Source organism: Lynx canadensis, chromosome F2, assembly GCF_007474595.2.
Source record: "Lynx canadensis isolate LIC74 chromosome F2, mLynCan4.pri.v2, whole genome shotgun sequence".
In the NCBI taxonomy this organism is placed as follows: Eukaryota; Metazoa; Chordata; class Mammalia; order Carnivora; family Felidae; genus Lynx; species Lynx canadensis.
In genome coordinates this window covers 62,448,884-62,462,144 of record NC_044320.2, presented here as the reverse complement: position 1 = coordinate 62,462,144, position 13,261 = coordinate 62,448,884, and positions in this window count along the sequence as shown.

The following is a 13,261-nucleotide window of genomic DNA, read 5'->3' as shown; positions in this document are numbered from 1 at the left end:
CTGTTTCCTCTGTGCCAGAAGCCACGTCTGGCAATATTTTTAGAAAGAGACTGAGTTGATTTTTGTGGACTCTCTATGGGAACTTGCGTGCAATACAATGCTTGTAAATCTGGTGGATTTACCAGATACATTTGAAAAGGATGGGAGTCGCGGGTATCTGCACGTATTAGCTAACTCTCAGCAACCAAATTCTTCTCAAAGTTTTGTTGCTTCTAAATGGGATGACTCTTCCTGTGTCTGTCACATTAATTGAGCTGGTTTTCTTCTTTGAGTCTAAACTACTGTTGATTGCCTTGACCTCTGCCCAGCTGAGGCACTAAATGCCTTGGATGGAGGGCTTTCTTAGGAGTGCCTGTATTCTCCGCTCAAGGCTGCATGATGCTGGCAGATTTTCAGGTAGGAAAGTGCCCCAAATTGCTTCTTTAAAAAGTAAATGTCGCATGCCTAGGATTTTGTCTTTTTTCTTGGTATGTTACTTTTCTTTCACTTTTTGTCTTATTTCTTAGTTGGAGTAATTATTTTACAAAGACGAGTGAACTTTGTGGAGGGATAGAAATGGGACATACCCTGACTCTAGCAAATGATCAGATTACAGAGATAAATTGATATATGAGAGGTTCCGGAATACTGGGTAATTACAGCACATACCTTCAGGAAATTCACACACACACACACACACACACACACACACACACACACACACACACTCCACATTAACCTCCTGCATATGTGTGTGTGTATGCGCCTATATAAATTTTAATTACACAAAAAGCTTAGGAGATAAAACCTATTTTTAAGTTGAATCGCACTATCGATGGGTTTCTCACAGTTTAAGATATATTTCTAAAAGCTCATAATCCCAATAACTTTTCATTAGTCAGATACTGAGAAAAACAAATACGGACAAAAATGCTTCCATCCAGTAGTTCTAAACCTGGCTAATTGTTAAATTCACTCGAGCCCACCCAGGCCTCCTGAATTAGAATCTCCAAAACCGAGATACAGCAACCTAGTTTAACAAGGTCCCCGGATGGTTCTGATAATCAGCCAAGTTTGTGAAGCCTAAAATGTCAGTCTAGAAGAATAAGTCATTTTGTTCTGATCAGTTGGATGTGGAAGGAATTGTGCAGTTTACTGAAGAACCACAAATGCGTGGTTTTGGCAATGCGTATAACTGCAGTAGTCATAAGTTGCTTCATTGGAGCTTTCCAATAATAGTAACCCTGATTTAGACGTTGTGAGTTCCATTTTACGGATGAGGGAACTGATATCATTAGTGTTAGTAATTAATTAATACCATCGTTAATTAATGTCCTAAAGTTAATAACTAGGAAAATCAAGATTCAGTCCCAAGCCTTTTGGCTACATGCCCAGGGCTTTCAGCACATTGACTTTTGGTAGCTTGAAGGTGAAAATCAGCAAAAGCCTTTTCGCATGGGATCTCTTATTTAGACCTAGCATTTTGCCTGTCATCCTAAAATAACTTTTGAGGTCAGTGTTATTTCAGTTGACAGTACATTTATGGGGTTGCTGTATGCCTAACTTTGTATTGGATGAGGGGTAGGCCTCCAGGGGGTGGGTTTTACACTCGCAGAATCTTGTTGGGGATGAGGTCTACTTGGGACAAGAGGAGAAAGCAACAAGTTCTAGTGCAAAATGTACCACATGGACGTTCAGTGCTATAGTGGGTAAGAGACAATCATTTTGAACTAAAATTTTTAGGGAACACTCCAGGAGAAGCAGGATTTCATTTGGGCCTTGAAGAGTGGGTTTTGGAAAGTTCAGGAGAAGACATTACAGGTATGGGAACAGCATGAGTAAAGGAGTGAGTGTGTGTCTATGTGTGTGTCTAAGTGTGTATGTGCGTGCGTGTGTGTATTTGACCATAGTGCTCAAGAGAGGGCCGGTCCAGCTGGGAGCAATGAGGGAGAGGGAACAGCATATAAAATATGAGGCCGTGCTCTGTCCATCAAAGGAGACAGATTCTGTAGGGCGCTGAGATTGTTGAGTTAAAAGGTACTTTTTGGAGTCACTGCCCTCTTCTATGTTATTTATTATTCTCTCATGTATTTGCTCCCAGCCCCCAGGAAATACTTTAACCTAATGCTTCAAAAGCCTCTGCCATTGTCTAGAATCAAATTAAGCACAGTGAAAATGACTATCGCTCTAAGACACATGGGATTTGGGATGTCAGAAGACACAAAAGCTTCAGCATAATAGAGAGAATCAGCAGGTTCCTGGGATATGACTAATTTTTCTCTGGCTGTTTAGTAACAGGTGGTATTTATCTAAGCAGACTGCCCTGGGCAGCTGGTTGATGGGTTCTTCCAGCTGGACATCTTCTCCCCATTTAGTCCAACCACACCTGCTTCAGACAGCAAACAAGAGCCTTTCTCATCTCCAGTATCTACATGTGGGGGGGGGGGCTGGGGGTATAGATGAACCGTTCAGCTTCCAGCTGTAGCGTTTCATGATGTCCAAGGATCCCATCTGGCCTCCTACCAGAAAAAAAGAAGTTTTAGGTTTAGAGGTGGGCTTTTTATTGTTTTTTTTCCTTCCCAGAGTGGTTTTGTCCTGTTAGGTTGCTTTCTTTTAAAAAAGAGATTTTATCATCGGCTGCTATCATGTGATCAGATTTATCTCCCATGAAAACTTCCTTTCCTTGAAGCATGCACTGACACGAGGGTGCCTGTCCCTTCAAGCTCTTATCGTATTGCATTGAGGAATAGTAGAATAGTCTCATGAAAGATTAATCACTTCCTGTAAGCATCTTGTACCTGCAGACAGGCTATTACTGAAATATGTCTGAAAGAAAACAAGGAAGGATGTTAAAATGTATCAGCCAGGTATTTTTTGGCAGTGTGACTACAAAACTTGTTTGGGTGCCAGCTTTTTTGGAGCCAAAAAGGACTTCTGTGCTGAGTTAATGGATCATAGTTTGTTTTGTACATGAGTAGCAATGTTTTCTTTGTAATGATAGCCAAAACTTTGACACTGCACAGGTATTTCCCTAGAGACTGTGTAAGTGTGTGCATTCTTATTTTTTCCCTCTGTCTCAACTGAATGATAACCATCCAGACTGAATTTAGTTCTGGCAATTTAGAGAACCCTGTATCCTCAGTGCCGGGCCTTCTAGATAGTAGGTGTTCACTAAATATTTGACGACTGACAATCTCTATCTTACAGTTGTCAAGGGGTTTACAACAAAAGTGTGAGAATTTAGAGGATGTCACAGCCTTGGTCCTGAAAATTCCACTAATCAACAGAGCAGTGGGTCCACTACTGCCCTGACTGAAACCTTTCTATTTACCAACTGTGTTCTAGGCTTGGTGCTAGAGGCTGGATATAAAAAAAAAAAAAAAAAAAAAAAAAAAGAAAGATATGCCCTGGATTTAAGAAGCTGAGAATTCCTGATAAGGGAAACAGCAACACAGAGACATCAACAGCAACAACAACATTTATTAAGCACTTGCTGTTTTGTAGACCCTTAAGTACTTTGTAGGTATGAGTTCATTTGATCCAGAATTATTACCAATATTATTCTAGTTTTTCCTTTGTGTACACCCAGGCACAGGGAGTCACACACCTTTCTGTAGTGTACCCACAGCTAGTAAATGATGGACCTGGGGTGCAAATAAAGATTCAAAACCAAACATTGAATTTGTGGAGTGCTCTGATGGGGTAGGTTCAGGGCGCAGAGAGGAGGCTCTATCAGCTTAATATAATAGGGATTGGGGTAGGGTTTCAGGAGCAGGTGATGTGCAGGCCTTTTTCTCCTCACCTCTACTTCTGACCCTGGGATCTGGGATCTGGGACTTCTGTTCCTCTCGAGGTCCGGTCCCAGTGTTTTCCATGGCCTTTGTCACTGACGAGGAGCATTGTGTTCTACTTTATGACCTCTCTTCACTGATGCCTTAATAAGTTCTTCAACTTTCAGCAGCTATAATGATGTCCTTTATGATTGACAGCCTCCTGTCTTGGCAAAAATGTAGGCTCTGGAGTCAGACACACTTAGATTTGAACCTCGTCTCTTCCATTTGCAAGCTGTGCAATATTGAGCAAGTTACTTAACTCTGTAGGGTTCGTTATTCTCACCTCTTTGGTATGTTTAAAGAATTAATTGTGGGGCGCCTGAGTGGCTCAGTCAGTTGAGCATCCGACTTCAGCTCAGGTCACGATTTCATGGTTTGTGGGTTTGAGACCCGCATCGGGCTCTGTGCTGACAGCTCGGAACCTAGAGCCTGCTTCGGATTCTGTGTCCCCCTTTCTCTCTGCCCCTCCCCCGCTCACACTCTGTCTCTCTGTCTCTTTTAAAATTAAATAAACATTAAAAAATTAAAAAAAGAATTGTGAAAATATATATAAAATATCCATCATTTGGAAGGCACTCAATAAATGCTCATTTTATTTCTCTTGTAAGACCATGTCTTTTTTTTTTTTTTTTGGCCTATGTTTCTCCCAGCACCTTTCATGGTTCCCACAATAATAAATAATTAATACACATTTGTTAATTTGATTTTATGGGTGAGGGGAAATAATTTATATCAGCGCTATACACACGCCTTCCTGGGATATTTTTCTCTTCCCTTTTCTTTCCCTACCCACATCGGTCTTCCCGCTTAGTTTAAATCCTACTTGTCTTTCAGTTCTTGGCTTAGCTGTCAGCCTCTCCAAGAAGTTTCCCGTGCCTGAGTTAGGCTGCCCTTCCCTCTGCTTCTGTGGGATCTTGGACTAGAGGAGCTATAGGTGTCAGACAAGCTTTGCTATTATTTTTTGGATCGAAGTGAAATCCGTACAACATACCAGTTCTGGACATTTCCTATCAGTGGATAGGAAATACACATATACAATATGTGACCTTTTATGTGGGGCTTCTTTCACGTAACATAATGCTTTTCAGCATGTATCAGTGCTTCACTCTTTTTTATGGCCGAGTAATATTCCATTGTAGGTATAAAACACATTTTATTTATTCATTCAACCATTGATGGACACTGGGTTGTTTGGCCTTTTGGTTACTGAAAACAGCAATGTCATGGACATTTGTGTATTAGTATTTGTGTACGTGTTTTCGGTTGTCTTGGGTGTATACTTAGGAGTGGAATTGCTGACTTTTTTGGTAATCCTATGTTTCACTTAAAAAATTTTTTTTTGACGTTTATTTATTCTTTTTTTTTTTTTTTTTTAATTTTTTTTTCAACGTTTATTTATTTTTGGGACAGAGAGAGACAGAGCATGAATGGGGGAGGGGCAGAGAGAGAGGGAGACACAGAATCGGAAACAGGCTCCAGGCTCTGAGCCATCAGCCCAGAGCCCGACGCGGGGCTCGAACTCACGGACCGCGAGATCGTGACCTGGTTGAAGTCGGACGCTTAACCGACTGCGCCACCCAGGCGCCCCTTGACGTTTATTTATTCTTGAGAGAGAGTGAGAGACACAGAGCATGAGCAGAGGAGGGGCAGAGCGAGAGAAGGAGACACAGAATCCGAAGCAGGCTCCAGGCTCTGAGCTGTCCATACAGAGCCCGATGCGGGGCTCAAACTCACCACCATCCGTGAGATCATGACCCGAGCCGAAGCCGAATGCTTAGCCGACTAAGCCACCCAGGCGCCCCTCCATGTTTCACTTTTTGAACAACCACCGGCTTTATTATTTTTTAATTTTAAGATGTTTCCCAGTCAAACCTAAAGACAAGCCCAGGATCTAGAGTTAACTATACTTAGAAAAAGCCCAATTCCAGCAGGTCTTGAAGACTTTGGTTTAGGGATGAAAAATACCTAAGGTTGTACATATAAATCTCCTTTGTAAAGATAATTTTGCTTGTGTGAAAGAAAAACAATGTACAACACTCCGTGGGACATTCTAATGGGGGAGAGAAGACTAATTTTAACTTAGTTTCCCAGAGTCCTCCCAAATCCTCTGGGTTAGCTTTCAGCAGCTGGGCTCCCTGAGATTGCACTGTTTATTTAGACATTCGGGTTGCATTTTAAAGGGTATCCACATAAGCCTAGTAACCCTAGCATCATGAGCTGTCCACAGAGTGTAGAGAACTTAGATTCTGACTTACTGAGCAGATACTGTGTGGAAGGCACCATGCTGGTTTGGTGACCCAGGTGCAATTTGGGGGGGATTTTGACTGATTTGCTTGTATATTAGTTCCTTCCTTGGAAAAAAGATTATTAACTGTTTCAGGAAATGTGTGATTATGCCACATGAGTGCTACAGAGGAAGAAGCAAACATTTTCCATGAGGATTATCAGAGGAAGCTTCAATGGTAAAAGGGACACTTGAGCTGTATTTAAAGATATGCAGGATATCTAGAGAGGAGAAGATGAGGGTTAGTTTTGAGGTATGACATGGCCTGACTTAAGCTAGTGAATCTGGTTCTGAGCAGGCTTATCATCTCAACAAATCTTTTTTAAAATCTAATTTATTGTCAAATTGGTTTCCATACAACACCCAGTGCTCATTCCCACAAGTGCCTTCCTCCCTGCCCATCACCCACTTTCGCCTCTCCCCCACCCCCCATCTACCCTTGGTTTATTCTCAGCCCATAAGAGTCTCTTATGGTTTGCCTTCCTCCCTCTCTGTAGCTTTGTTCTTTTTCCCCTTCCCCTCCCCCATGGTCTTCTGTTACGTTTCTCAAGATCCACATATGAGTGAAAACATATGGTATCTGTCTTTCTCTGCCTGGCTTATTTCACTTAGCATAATACCCTCAGTTCCATCCATGTTGCTGCAAATGGCCAGATTTCATTCTTTCTCATTGCCAAGTAGTATTCCATTGTATATATAAACCACACTTCTTTATCCATTCATCAGTTGATGGACATTTAGGCTCTTTCCATAATTTGGCTATTTCAACAAATCTTAAGAGAAAAACCGTAGCAGCTTATAATCACTCCAGAACAAGCCAATAGCGACAGAGCATCTGAAGAGGGGAATGAATTTCTGTAAGGAAACAAAAGTGAAATCTGGGTTGGAAACTGTGGCTAATCCGATCTGCCGAGTGGGTTACTTCTAAGAAACCCAGCGAAGGAATGGAGTTTCCTTAGATATGATCTCAGATCTTAAAACTAGATGTGGAAGTGGCTCTGATAATGGTTTGAAACCTTCTACACTCTTCTTATGTAAGTCATAAGGCCCCACTGATGAAAGTTAGTGTTCTCCATCTCTGTGGACTTAGCGGTATGAATCTCCCTTTGATAAGTTGCCTAACTGCAAAAAGAGTAGACACTTTTGTTTCATGAGCTACTTTCATCTCATGATTATTAGATATTTACCTTGCTTTTCCTAGAAGGGCAAACCTGGAGAAATAAAATTGTACAAGTTGTGGACTGGAAATAACAATCCGTGTACTACTGGCTGAGAAAGAAGTGATACTCTCTTCCAAAGCCTCTAACTTCCACCTAGATAAGGAACCATACACCTGGTGCTCTCAAATCATGATTTCTGCCACTAAAAAGGGTTTTATCTTTTCCATTTGGGCAATGTGCTTATTGAACAGTTATATTTTCATTTATGATTCTGCCCAGTCTCCGTGTAAGTTAAGAAAGTGTCTTCAGCAATCTCTCGCTCTACCAGTGGGATCAGTCTAGTCCTAGGGTAATAGAGACACAAGACCCTTCCTTGTATCCTAGAAACACTTCACCTTGCAGCTAGTTAAAAAGCGATCACAGCTGATAACTATATTTGACTTTTGTGGTTCCCAGGAGCTTTTCTATGATCTCCCTGGATAATATGTAGATTCAGATTAGAGGTACCTTTATAGCATTATGTTTTACGGGAGCCTTGACATTAATCTCTTACTTACCTTCCTTGGTAACCAAAAAACAGCCCACAGGCAAAGGCAGGAGCAATTGTCCGAGGAGCAGGGTGGGTTGGGAAAATCTTTTAAGGGAGAAGTGACTGCTTATTTATATTAATAATATTAAAGGCCTCCCCTACTGCAGTTTAATTTAGGAATGCTTAGGAGTACCAGCTTTGAACACACATGGTCCCAAGGTTGAAACTGGGGCTCACCTCACCAACTGTGTAACCTGGGATCACTGATTCAACTTTTCTGAACTTCAGTTTGCAATTCTACAAGACGGGGATAAAAGCATGACCTCCTGGGGTTTTCATGAGGATTAAATGAAAAGATGTATATGGTACACAGAACACAGTGCCTAGCACATGAGCTCTTATGTTATTAACTGTTGGCGGTTCTAGAATCACATTCTGTGGCCAGCTCATAAGTCTTATCTACTTTTACTGGTATATTCCCATCTTAAATGAGAAGTTTCATTTTGTTAATCTTTTCCATACTTTTAGTAAACGTGTGCATTCTTTCAAAGTTTGGAGAGATTTACATCAAAAAAATGGTGTATATAGAGCACATGAGAATTTATAATAGAGTCTAAAAAATATATGAAAATTGTATTTATATTGGCCAAATTAATACTTGAAGGAAGGAAAGTCTTTCTCTGGTACCAGGATAAAATTTTCTTTTTCTCTTTTCCCCCCAGTTTTATTGAGACACAATTGATACGCACACAACTATATAAATTTAACATGTACAGCATGGGTAAAATTTTCAATTGTTATTTACTAATAGAGTTTAAAACTTATTTAAGTAATATCTGGTTGTTTTTGAGTTGTCCCCTACTTGTCATTCATTCGTTCATCTATTCATTAAAGCACTTCTTTAAGATCTAAGGGGCTCAGGATTGTAATAAATACGCAGTTTTCCAAATTCGTGATTTCACAGTTGTTAGTCAAATACAATAATTAAATGACAAAACCTCGAGATTAATTAGGGCTTTTTAACTGCCAGATGATCTTCCAAAACAAAATGTTGAGGAATTAGGGGGGATAAACTAGGAGCAGATGGATTTCATTTTCTTTGAAATACATTTTGATTCAAAAATTAAGGGAAAACTGGGACAATTTTTTTGAAGCAGGTTTTTAAAAAGGTAAATATCTGGCTAAATGCTAAATAATACCAAACTCAACTGTTTAAGTTTTAAGCACCATTGCCCACTGCCAAAATATTTTTTTCTTTTAAATGGCAATGACATGTAATAGGTCTTTCTTTACCAAAATCTGGTTTCTTCTTTTCTCTCCCATATGATGAACAGACTTTGGGAAAAGAAGTTCTAAGTAAAATCCTGGACTGGAGTTTGGAGACTTGGGTACCATATTTCGAAATGAGGATTTATGAAAATTTTCAGGGATCAGGAATTGTGGAATTAAAAAAAATTTTTTTTAATGTTTTTATTTATTTTTGAGGCAGAGAGAGACAGAGCATGAGCAGCGGAGGGGCAGAGAGAGAGGGAGACACAGAATCCGAATCAGGCTCCAGGCTCTGAGCTGTCAGCACAGAGCCCGACGCAGGGCTCAAACTCACGGAGTGTGAGATCATGACCTGAGCTGAAGTCGGACGCTCAACCGACTGGGCCACCCAGGCGCCCCAGGAAATGTGCAATTTTAAATTAAAATCTAATTTTAAAATTGATAATTTGGTCATTACAGTGAATGCCATCTTTAGCTTTTTATCTTTTCCCATCCATAATAGGAAAAATATTTTTGGTAAAATTATATTCTGCTTCAATTTCTTATTAAGTAGTACACATAAGTAATTTTAAGAATTCAGGCTTGCATATCTGAGTATTTCCTGAAAAGAATAAATAGAAATGTTTCATAATTGTCTAGACTTCCAATAATTCATAAAACTAACGTGTTTCTATGCGTCTTTGTGCAGAATGTTCAAATTTATCTTCCATGCATGTATCAGACAACCTTGTACTTCTCAGAGCCTGAGAGAATCATTTCCCCCAAAAAGATCTGTACTGCCTCTTAGAGAACTGCACCAAAACCAGATTTTCACCTGGGGAAGGAGCCATTTCAGAAGTGTTAAAAAGGAGAATAAATTCATCTTTAGAAGCAAATGATATCTCTTGTTAGCAGTGTACGATATATATAATTGTCTAGCCTAAGAGAAAAACAACTGGGTTTTTCTTCAGGACAAAGAGTTTTGCCAAACACGGGGAGCTCTGAGTCAAAAAACCCAAAAAGCTCGAAATCTCCAGAATGTGATGTATATAAAGTCATGTGAGGAAAACTACCCAGATAGGAGAGCAGATGAGAATATGGGGTTGGTCTCATCTGAACTTGTACTTCTTACTCTAGGCAGGGAAAATTCACCACAGCTATGGATCATTTCTGTGAATACTATCCCTCATCTTTTCTATAGTATCTGTTCCCCATGAGTCTCAGTTTACACCCTATAGCAGCTAGGGTTGAATGAAGAATTTCCTTTCTCTCAGCAGCAGTTAAACCTCTGCCTAGGAGCCCCCTCTCTGGGAAGGGGTGACCAGTTAGCTGCAGCAAGTAAGGAAGGGTTTGAGGAGAGAAGACACAGTTGGAATGTTCACTTACCATGAGCTTCACAAGAAAGGGATTAGGTTCTCCCTTTATCTTCCACCCCCCCTGGCATACAAGCATCTACACAGAAATCTCTCTGTAAAATTGCCCCCTGGGTCTATGTCTTTGGGGCCGTCTTACAGTTGAGCCTGTCTTGTAATGAAAGAGGTGCTCTGATACTGCAGAAAATCGCAAATGCAGGGCCACCTACGATGGATGATGGGCTGTTATTAAATCCTGACCTGTAGGGAATACAACATTAGGCAAGCCAAACAATGCAGTAAGATAAAGTACCTGCCAGCATGGCCTCAGGTACCGATTATTTTCTTAAGGAATACCTAACGATTAAAAAGTGTTCTAGTGAGGTTTTGGTATAATTTATACCCTAATACTTTACCAGTGCTAATTTGCATAGGTTGGCTCTCTTTAGCTAAACTGTGTGTCCATTAGGGAAGTTAGCTTATATTTCTCTGTGTCTTGTTCTGAGTGTTTACCTAATTGATAAAGGTTTGTAGATAGTGCATGGGGAAAAGAATAATAGCAAGCATGAGTCAGTATGCTTGAAGCCCGAAAACACGTGATGATCGCTGGGTACTGACTTTGTCTTTTAATGCTGAGTAAAGTCTCATAGAATTACACTAAATGAGAAATGAAACTTGACACTTCAGGCTTCAAAATTTAATTTTGAAAAAGGGGATCATGGCATCCCCCAAATGGCACATGTCTGCTGACTAAGCAGTGCAAGATGCTGTAACTAAATCCTAAAAGTGAAGGCTGAAAATAGAAATAATTGGAGAAAAGGAAGGAAAATTGTGTTAGTAAATTCAGTAACCACTAATCCCTGATTTTTGATCAAAGGCGTCTAGACACTACCTAACCCCATTCTAGCTTTTTTGGATGCTGAGCAGGAGTGTGCATTCTTATTGTCTTATTTAGTGTTAGAAGATGTCTGTGTAAACAAACATCTTCTGAACACTTGTCCATTTGTCTGGGTCGCCTGTTCTCTGGGCTTCTATGGAAATCTGATTTGGTGTTAACCAGCACTCTTCTGGAAGCTACACCCACCAGCACATGGACTTACTCCAACCGAAAAACCGACCTGCTGTTTTGCCCTACAGACGTGTTGCCTATAGGACCCAGATTTCTCAGAGATGATTCCGACCTCAAATATTTTTGTCCTGTTCTTTCTCCATGTCATTTACTCTTTTCATGTCCCCAACGCGGTTTTTGAAACAAAAAAATACGATCCTACAGATACGAGGGCCCTCATCTTTTCCTTGGAAATAATAATGCCAAACATTTATTCGAGGACTTACGTTCCAGTCAGTCTGCATCCATATTCCTTTCAACAATCCTTCAGGGTAAAACATCACTATCCTGGTTTTACAAACAGGCGGATTGATAACTCAGGAAGGTTAAGTAGCTTGTCTAAGACCACACAGCTTGTAAACCAAGATATCAGGATTAAACTGAGCCTCTGTTCTTCTTATTACGTGAGTCGAGGAAGTGTCACTGGCTCAAGCCAATCTTGTATGTTGGATGGAAGACCTCTGTGATATGATTTGCCTGTGAAGGTCCCTCGCTCCAGAGTTTCTCCTTTGTCCAGCTGGGTATGAGAAACTCCTTTGCCATAAAACTTTGCGGCACCGGGGAAGGGATGGAAATCCACACTCACAGCTTATTTTGGATTAGTTAACTGAATTAGCTAGCCTGCTAGGTAATTCTCTCTGAGAATGAGATACAGGACGATGGGTTTTAATATGGAGTGGTTCAGGAAGAGAACTTTGTATCTGAGGAGTGCAATTACCGCGCAAGAGGCTTTGTGGGGCCTAGTTTCTGCCACCAGGGGTCAGTGTGCAGGTGCTAGAAATCTAGGCAAGAGGCAGCTTTGGGAAAACAAACTTGGATCAAAATGGAAAATGGAAATGAAAACTGTATTTCGGTTAGTAAGACTTGGCAAAGAGCCCCTGGCAGGTTAAACCTCATACTGAAACTATAAATAAGAAGTTACTTATGATTGGGTCCGTCTGAAGACACGAAAGCCAATCCTTCCGAGGTGAGGGCAAAATGAATGTACCATTATGGTTGCAAATGCTTTTAAATGATAATGTAACTAAGTTGCAGTACACAGAGAGATACAACAGTCTTTTCAAATTTATTAAGAGTGATAATAAATCACCCTTAATAAAGGGTAATTGCATGACCCTTTGGGGGGGGGGTGATTGCATGACAAGGAGAATAGAGAAAGGTCAAAAGAAAGAGGAAGACCGATAGGTAGGTGTATTTTGTAAATTATCAAGATTTAAGTACAAGCATCTCATTTTTTAAAATGAAAAAAAGTACCCTGTAACGTGTTGGATAATTGCGACAGACCATTTCAATCTTTTATCACTTCATTCTTTTAGGCAAGACGAAGTATGCAGTAAAATATCCAAGTGATGCTAAACATTTAAGAAAATACACTCCCCCCAGAAATGTCACCGTTTCATTGCTTGCCAATATTTTATTTTTACCGCAGCTTATTTGCGAACTCTTTTGCTTGGTTGTATCCTGACTATTTTGCAACAGATGTTCATATTCTTTTCTTTTCTTTTTTTTTTTTAAGATTTTATTTATTTATTCATTTAAGTAATTTCTACACCCAACGCGGGGCTCAAACTCATGACCCCAAGATCAGGAGTCACACGCTCCACCAACACAGCCAGCCAGGTGCCCCCTCATATTCTTTTCTTCAGACATAGCTATTTGGATACTTTTTAAATATGGGTTGAAAATCAGAGGGTTTAAAATTTTTATATTAAAATAATTACTCCAGGAAACTGTAAGGTATTTAGTTCTCATCTTATTTTCCTAAATA